The following is an 8,897-nucleotide window of genomic DNA, read 5'->3' as shown; positions in this document are numbered from 1 at the left end:
TTATTCTACAAAACATTTAGATTTACAGAAATTAATGAAGAAAAGTATTCATTTTTCCCTCTGTACTGTGAGATCAGCTGCTTATTATTCAGTAATTAACATGTCATGGAATCTACACTATGGCTGAATTTGCCCCACTGATAACACATTCCAAGCCACTGTATAGAATTCACTTTCCCAAGACACAAGTGTTTGGCCATTTCTACACAGGCAAGATCTTCTGGAAGAATGGCGCCTTCTTCCGGAAGATCTGAGGAGTGTCTACACATACAAGATGCTCTTTTGGATTTCCCCTCTTCCGGATTCTGTATTCTGTTTCAGAATCATGGGCCGTTCCTACACAGGCCACTCTAGACACCCACAGCGAGCCTCTATGGTCTGCAAGGACCTGGAGACCCCGTGGCAGGAAGCTGAGAGGGTGAGACAGGTAGTACATGCAGGGCTGCCTGCCACACTCCCCCAGGGCCCCGCAGTGCCCAGCGAGTCCTGACCCACAGGGCTGGCTAGCCAGCCACCACCCTGCACTGCCCAGGGGAGCCCCAGGAACCTGGACAAGGGCAGCCAGGACCCCGACCAGGCTCCAAAATGGAGGGCCCCCTCCTGGTCTGAGCCAGAGCTCCAGGACCTCCTGGGGCTCTGGAGCGATGAGGAGGTCCTCTGGGACACGAGCAAGCACTGGAGGAGTGCCCCAGCCTTTGCCCGCCTTGCCCAGGGCCTGGCTGCCCATGGCCACCCCTCCCAGACACCGGAGCAGGTCAGGTGTAAGGTGAAGGAGCTGTGGAAGGGGTACATGCGGGCCCAGGATAGCGCCTGCAGATCTGGCCGTGCCCCTGCCAGCTGCCCCTTCTACTGTGAGCTTCGGGACCTCCTGGCTGCGGACAATGCCTCCCCACCCCACATCACCATGGAGACAGCCGCAACCGAGCCCACTGCCGCACCGGAGGAGAAGGATAAGGGACCTGCCACTGTGGACGTCCCATCTGATGGGGAGTCCACAGACAGGTCCCTCATCATCGCGGTGCCCTCCACTGCCAGCAGCCAGGTCCCCTCCAGTTGGGCATCACCCGACATATACAAGGCCACCTCAGGTATGTGTGTGCAGTGGGGGGAGGGGGACACCCAGGCCCCAGCCCCAGGCCCTGAAGCCCTAAAGCCCATCCCCAGTCAGGGCCAAGGGCACACCCATGCCTGTGAGCGGCACCCGGCTCCCTCTCCCATGGAGCGTCCTCCGAGCATGCTGAGGCCCCCTCCGGGCAGCAGAGCTGCATCCAGAACTCCCCACGGCCGAGCCCCCCTTCCACCCGCCCCCACAAGCCCGTTGCTAGGGTGGACCACCATGGATAGCGCCCCAGCTCCAGCACTATGCCCCAGTGGCTGCCGCGGCGAGTGCACGCAGGCCCGCACGGCAGCCTCCCCAGCACATGCCTGTCCCGTGGGTCCGTGGTGGGGTTAACCAGCTGGGGAGACTGGAGCCATGCCACCCAGGTCCCAGATGTGGCACTGACTTCCCCCCTCTACCCCCACCCTCTCTCTTTTAACAGCGGTACCATCCGAGGGCTGGGGCAGCCGGACGAGGAGCCTGGGGCCCGCCAGCCCCAACCAGGCTGGAGGACCCAGCAGCCCACCAGCTGGGACCATACCGGCTCCCGCTGCATGGCAGCCGTGGGTGCGCCGGACCTGATGCAGCTGCCATGAGGAAGAGGTCATGGCCTACACGGCAGCCCTCCACCAGCAGAACAACCTCACCAAAAGATGGCTGGCCCTCGACGAGGCCGAGCTGCAGTGGAGGCAGGACACATGAGGGGAGTTGGTGGGGATGCTCCGCACCATGTGTGGGGCCCTAGCAGATCAGCCCCCAGCCTCCCCAGCTGTCCCCTCCACAGTCCCCCCAGAGGTCCTCCCCCAAGGCTCCCCCCCCCGCAGTGCCCCTGGAGGTCCTCCCCGAGGCCTCCCCTGCTGTCTCCCCCACAACAGTCCCTCCTGAGGGCCCTGCTACTGCCCCCCAAATCCCCTCCCTGCTGTCCCCAGCTGGTCCCCCTGCATTCCCCTCCTTCTGCCCACCCACTGCCCCTCAGCTGCTCCTGTCCCCCCAGCCCATGACCCTGAGGCCCTGGCCGTCCTACTATCCCTGGGCCTGCCCGATGCTGCGCTGAGAGACCTTGCAGCATGGCTTGTGGCCACAGTGGGCCCCATGGAGGGTTTCCCGAGCGACAACCCGCCCCCCCGGCTCCGGCCCCTCTGCCGAGGCTGGGCTGAATGCTGACCGGCCCTACCTGCCAGTGCTTCCGGCCCCATCAGTGCCCTAAAGGGGATCGCGCACCTAGGATGGGAGGGGCACTCGTGGGTGCTGGGGCTCGTGGCCTTCCACCCCATCCCTTGATTAGGGCCCCCCAACATTCCTGCCCCAGTCCCCATCCAGGTTTAGGTGCTCTTTCCCTCTTCCCCCGACATATATATTTCACTCCCTATCAGGTTTTGGTTGTTACTTTTATTATTCACCATTTACTATTTACATTTCTTGCATTGTTAATGGTTCAAGGTTAAATATATGTTAACATTCAGCACCCCCTGTGTCCCTGATTACTGTGGGGGAGGGTGGGGGGTTGGGGGGGTGGAGGGTGTGCGCATGGGGGGGGTGTGGTGGGGGGGCCTTTGGGGAGGGTTGGGGGGTTAGTAGTCCCCTTGGCTGAATGCCTCTCGAAGCTCCTCCCAGATCCAGAACCGGTCAGGCGCCTCAGCGGGCTGCTGGGAGCAGGGGGCCAGCTTCGCCATCCACCCCTGGGGCAGGGTCCCCTCACGTGCCTCAATGAGGTTGTGGAGTGTGCAGCAGGCGGCCATGACCTGCACGACATTCTCCACCCCCACATTGAGGCACGTGAGGAGACACCTGAACCGTGCCTTCAGATGTCCGAAAGCGCACTCAGCGGGATACCGGGCCTGTGTGAGATGGGTGTTAAACAGTTTCTGGGGAGTTGTGTGGGGTGGCCTGTGTATGGGTGCATCAACCAGGGCTGGAGTGGGTAGGCCGGGTCGCCCACAAGGCAAAGAGGCATCAGGACGTCCCCGACAGCGTGCTCCCAACGGGTCATGAATGTCCCAGCCTTCATCCTGTGGAACAGGGCAGAATTCCGCGGGATCCGCACATCATGTGCCCTGCCCAGCCAACCGACATAAATGTCCGTGAACTTTCCACAGGCGTCCACCACCGCCTGGAGCACAATGGAGTGGTACCCCTTGTGGCTGACATATCGGCCACTACTGTGGTCTGGGGCTCTGATGGAGATATGCATCCTTTCAATCGCCCTGAAGCAATGGGGGAACCCAAGCGTGGTGAAGCCCTTGATGACTGTGTCCAGGCCCCTGATGCTCACCAGCCACCACACCAGCATGTGGTTGATGGCCCTCACGACCTGCAAGGGAATGGGCGCACTCATGGGCATATGCAGAGGGGTCCCTGCCCCTCTCCCCTTCCACCTTCTCCCTCCCTACCAGGCCTTTTCCTGCTGAGGGACCCCTGCAGCAGCGGCCATGTGGTATCCCTTCTGGGGTAGGCCTGCCCGCCCTCCCTGGCCGTGTTCCCTCCCAATCGGTGCCTGGAGTCCCCTGAGCCTGCCGGCCCCCTCCTTTCCTCCTGCCTGTGGGGCAGGGTTTACCTGGAGGACGACGGCCCCGACGGTGGATGTGCCCACACCGAACTGCTGCCCAATGGATCGGTAGCTGTCCGGGGTGGCCAATTTCCAGATGGTGATGACCATGCACTTCTCTGGGGAAAGGGCCGGCCTCATCCAGGTATCCTGGCATTGTAGCATGGGGGAGAGCCAGTTGCAGATCGCGAGGAAGGTCTCTTTCCTCCTCTGCAGGTTCTGCAGCCAGCAGTCGTTGTCCCCCTCTCCCATGACAACCCTGTCCTACCAGTCCATGCTGGTGGCATGGATCCAGATGCGCTGGACCAGTTGGAGGGGGCCCAGCAGGGGCAGTGGGGGTGCAGGACCCACAGGCCTGGGCCTCTGTCTCCACAGGAGGCTAAGGAGGGTGGCCAAGAGGATGGCTAGCATGTGGATGAGGGCAAGCCTGTTTTCCTGTGGCTTCTGGGGCTCCATGCCTGCTGGTCGGCAGGCACTGGACAGGGACCTGGGTCTGGCTGTGCACAGACATGGCTGGCGTCAGCAGCATTTGCAGGGAGGTGCTGTTTGGGTGGGGCCCTTTAAGGGACCGTGTGGCCGGCGGCCCTGGAAGGGATCCCTGGCTGTGCGACCCCATCCTTGCTGTTTCCTGCCCTGTTCTTCCAGAAGAGGGACATTGCATGTGCAGATGTGCTCTTCTGGAAGAAGGGGTGGCTCTTTCGAGGTCCTGTTTGATGTGTGGATGCACTCTTCTGGAAGATCTTCCTCTGGAAAAAGTGCCATGTGTAGAAACACCCTTTGTGTCTGGCCTTTACAACATGCCACAAAGAGTCAGAACAAATGACAGTGGGGCATGGAGCTTGAAACAAAGTGAAGGTGCTTTCTTCAAATGTAAAAAGCTCGCTTTCAATATTTCACGTTTCAGACTCCCATAGCTCTCAGAAGAAATATATGCCTCCTGATAAATTCTTTTTGTGATCATGTGATTTCTCAAATGAAATAGCTTAGATTGTAGGACGGTTCAGGCACCGGTACAGACTTGCAAATTACAAAAAAAAAAAAAAATCAGAATACCTTTTTCACAGTAGAAATTGGATTACAACCAGTATTTGCTTTTCTAGTGTCTGCTTCAGGACTGCTGTTCTTGCTGTATGTTGTTGCTGTGCCTTCCCCAGTTTACCAGGTCTTTTTAATCTGCTAATAAATAAAAATGTGCTATAAAATACCAAATACAGTGTTCTACACAGAACTCATGCTCTGAGTTTCTACTACCAATGACAGTGTTAGGATAGTTTCCTAAAAAGAAATTACGGTACAATGGAAGAAGTATTAATGAGTTTCTGGTGATGATCTCTCTGAAGAGATGGATATAAAAGATCTATTTGGCTTCACTGTGTGTTTGCTGCTATGTTAGGCAAAATGTTGACAAGTTCCTGTCATTTAAAACAAAAAAATTCAGTTTCTTTCTCCTAGCTCCCTCCGCCATCAGAACACCAATTTATAATGGCCCTTTGATCATTTTGTGTATTTTTAGTGTATTTAAATCAGAAAGCTATCTGGCTCTCAGCCAAAGCTTTAAAGGAGAGACCTCATTCTCCCTTGGCAGGGGGCTCAGTGCCTCTGGGGTAAAATATATATATATATATACACACACACACAGAGTGTTTCCAAAAGCTAACATGTGCACAGTATAAAATTTGTAAGGCCATTTTTATCAATACAAAAATAGCTAAATCACTCTTCTCATGGGTCTGAAGGTTCTTTTATAGTAAAAGTTTATGATCTGCAAATACAGTATTTTATTTTACATTTTCTATATATTTGTAGAAAACATATGTAAACCTAATAAACACAAGTGCATTGGTGTGAAGTTGAGGAAAAGAAAGCAAATAATCCAGCAAGTAAAACCTCATTCTTCCCTCTCAAGCTGAGAAAAGTTCTGCTTCTTCAGTATTTCTTTTTTAGCTACCCAGATACTTTGTATAGATGCTGCTATGTTAATGTGGTGTCACCATCACGGAAAAAGCTTAACTGGCTTAAGAAGATGGATAAAAAGTAATGGCAAGAGAATGACTCTAAAAATCTGCACGAGTGAAAGTTATAGGTCCCAACATATGTTTTATTCATTAGCAGCAATCATTAATAATCAGTGTACATTTCTGTGTCTGTTTCATTACTATGCCTTTAAAAATTGTTTGGCAGTCTCTGTGGAAGTAATATAGCACCTAGTCTTATCTCTACCCATTACAAAGTCACTCCCATGCTTATTAAATAATTCCATAAATGCAGACAATCAGAAATCAAAGGATCCAAGGAAAAGTTAAGGCCACACTCACAGTATATTGCAAAAGATCCTCCTGTGTCCATCAGATCTGGACTGCGCCTTGTGTATTAATTACTGCTAAAGAGTAGTGTCCCCCATTAATCATTAATCAGATTAAATAAAAAATTTGCAAGAGGATGCAGAGCAAACAATGATGAAGCTTGTTTTTCTGGGCCTTTTACCCACCTTTCACCCATGCAGTGCAGCTTGGAGCTACAGTCAGGAATGGTGAAGTGCAGAAAGAGCAGTGGCTATGTTTCGTCCTGCGTCCTTGCTTGCAGGCCTGGACTACAGCATGGGAGAGTGGTGGAGCCCCAAGAGCTCGGATGCCTCACGGGGCTGTCCATCCTTTGGACCCCTCTGTGTGTACTCAAGGAAGTGTGGGAGGCCTTGCTGCACCCTTCCCCCGCTTAAAATGCAAACTGACCAGACCAGACGAATACCCAGTAACCAGCTACTCCAAGATAGGCCCAAAAAAGCCAAGAACAGAACACCACTGGTCATTACCTACAGCCCCCAACTCAAATCACTGCAATGCATTATTAAAGACCTACAACCTATCCTTGATCAGGATGCCACACTGCAGAAGGCCCTAGGTGACAGGCCTGTTCTCTCCTACAGACAACCTTATGAGGATTCTCACCAACAGACTATACGACAAGAATACCAATCCTGGAACTTTTTGTTGCCACAAGCCCCATTGCCAACTTTGTCCACATATCTATTCTGGAGATACCCTCACTGGACCTAGCCAGGTTACTCACAGAATCACGGGCACATTCTCATGATCCTCAGCTAACATCATCTATGCCATCATGTGCCAACAATGCCCAGATGCTTTGTATATTGGACAGACTTCAAACTCTCTTAGACAAAGAGTTAATAGGCATAAAACAGACATAAAAACACTCCTGATTCACAAACTGGTCAGACAGCATTTTAATGGAGTGGGCCATTCTGTTAATGACCTGAAAGTCTGTGTTTTACTGGAACTTTAACAGACATTTGGAAAGGGAGGCTGTTGATCTCTCTTTTATACACAAATTGGACACATTAACATGTGGTTTGAACCAGGATGGCAATTATGTGTATCATTATAAGGAGTCTTTCACGTACTTTGCTTTATCTCATTCTTGACTTCCCCCTCCCCCATCTCCTTCTGTCCCTCTACTCTCTGATTTGCTCACCTTGATAATAATTTTTCTGATTTGTCAACCTTGATTACTATTTTTGGTTCTCTGTGCCTTAAATATTGAGTCTGTTCTGGTATGGCTATGGTCTGAAGAAGTGGGTCTGTCCCACAAAAGCTCATCACTTAATAAATTATTTTGTCAGTCTTCAAAGTGCAACTGGACTGCTTTTCTGTTTTGATAGTATATAGACTAACATTGCTATCTCTCTGTTACTTTTTCCTGCAATGAGTCCTGCAATAGGGTATGACCCATCCCTCTTCATTGCAAGCTGTCCAGCCCTTTTCACTGGGCCATTTTTCTGTGTGCTCCTCCACCTCCAGGCATCCCCCTTCTTCTGCTCCTAGCTGGCTGCACCACTTGCAGCTGATCTGTTTCTGAACTGCACCTAGGGACCAACTGTACACCCTCATGCTCCAAATCCTCCATTTCCTCTCCCTCGTGGCCCACCCTGACACCAAGTGGCAGGACTATCTTCCATCTGTTTAGGGTGAGGAATCCCAGTAGGCCAGCCTCTACTTCACACTGGTCCTAAGGCTTGGCAGGGACATTAGTTGGCAGCTCTTTCACAGTGCTTTGAGCATGGGGGGGTGGGTACCTGGCATAGTTCACACCCAGCTCTAACACCTGCCTCTTCTGTGGCATGAAGCAGAACCTGGTGCTCACCTACCTCAAGTGCACAGGTTGCAGCCCCTTTGCAGCTCCTCCAGAGCCTCCCGCTGAGGTTCTGGCTGCACTTTCCCCTCACACACCTCCTTATCACTGTACACCCTAGCCCCCATGAAGTTGGGGGGCCTCCTAATCAATCGCCTCCTGGCCCTAGCCAAAACCACAAACTACAACACCAAGGAAGGGGATGAGGGGGGTTGCTCTGTGACTTATTTCTGCTCCTCCCTGATCTCACATCTCCAGGCAGAGTTCCTTTGGGTGGTGTCTGCTGGCTCCCTAGATACCTTTGAGGAGCAGTCAGTGCTGTCTGGGGTTCTCTGCTTGGTGTCCCTCTCTGGCTCCCCTGGTCTGAAGAAGTGGGTCTGTCCCATGAAAGCTCACCTAATAAATTATTTTGCTAATCTTTAAAGTGCTACTTGACTGCACTTTGTTTTGTTTTGAACCTTTAACATGCATGGTTTTCATTAGTTGTCCCCTGCGCTAATTTGGTGCCTAGGTCCAGTGTTCCTTCCCATTTAGCTGGAGGAGGGGCCTTTAGCCATGGATGGGCTCATTCCTGCCCATTTCCCCCAGTAGGCCCTGTTTGCAGAAGCCTGCCTATGCAAACAGTATGTGAGTGGAGCTCCACTTGGAACTGAAGTGTTTGTGCTCAGAAGTGGCCACTCTTCACTATGTACTTTCCAGGCCCAGGACTAAATGCTGCACATGTTTTTGGTGTTCGGATGAGCCCAAACTCCCAGCAGAGGCAATAGAGTTTGATATTGTGAGGAGGAATTCAGAAGACAGCATGGCAAGAGAGACAGCCGTGATGGAATGGGGAAAATGTACCCTGGAATCCTGGCAGACACCATTCTTTGTGCATCTGACTAGAAAGCCACTAGGATGGGGGTGAGGTCAGATTTCTCAGTTGGAACCACAGCCTTCATCCTTCACCTCTTTTAATGTACATCCCCCATCCCACCTGCCCATTAACACACATTAGACCTGCACTTTTCTTTGCTGCAGTGTTTACTATAAAACAGTATTAAGCCAATAAACACAATACTGATCAAATACAAATATCAGAAATAATACAATGAGGATGTTCATGTT

This window comes from Carettochelys insculpta, chromosome 6, assembly GCF_033958435.1.
Source record: "Carettochelys insculpta isolate YL-2023 chromosome 6, ASM3395843v1, whole genome shotgun sequence".
Taxonomy (NCBI): Eukaryota; Metazoa; Chordata; order Testudines; family Carettochelyidae; genus Carettochelys; species Carettochelys insculpta.
Note: the sequence above shows the minus strand (reverse complement) of the source record.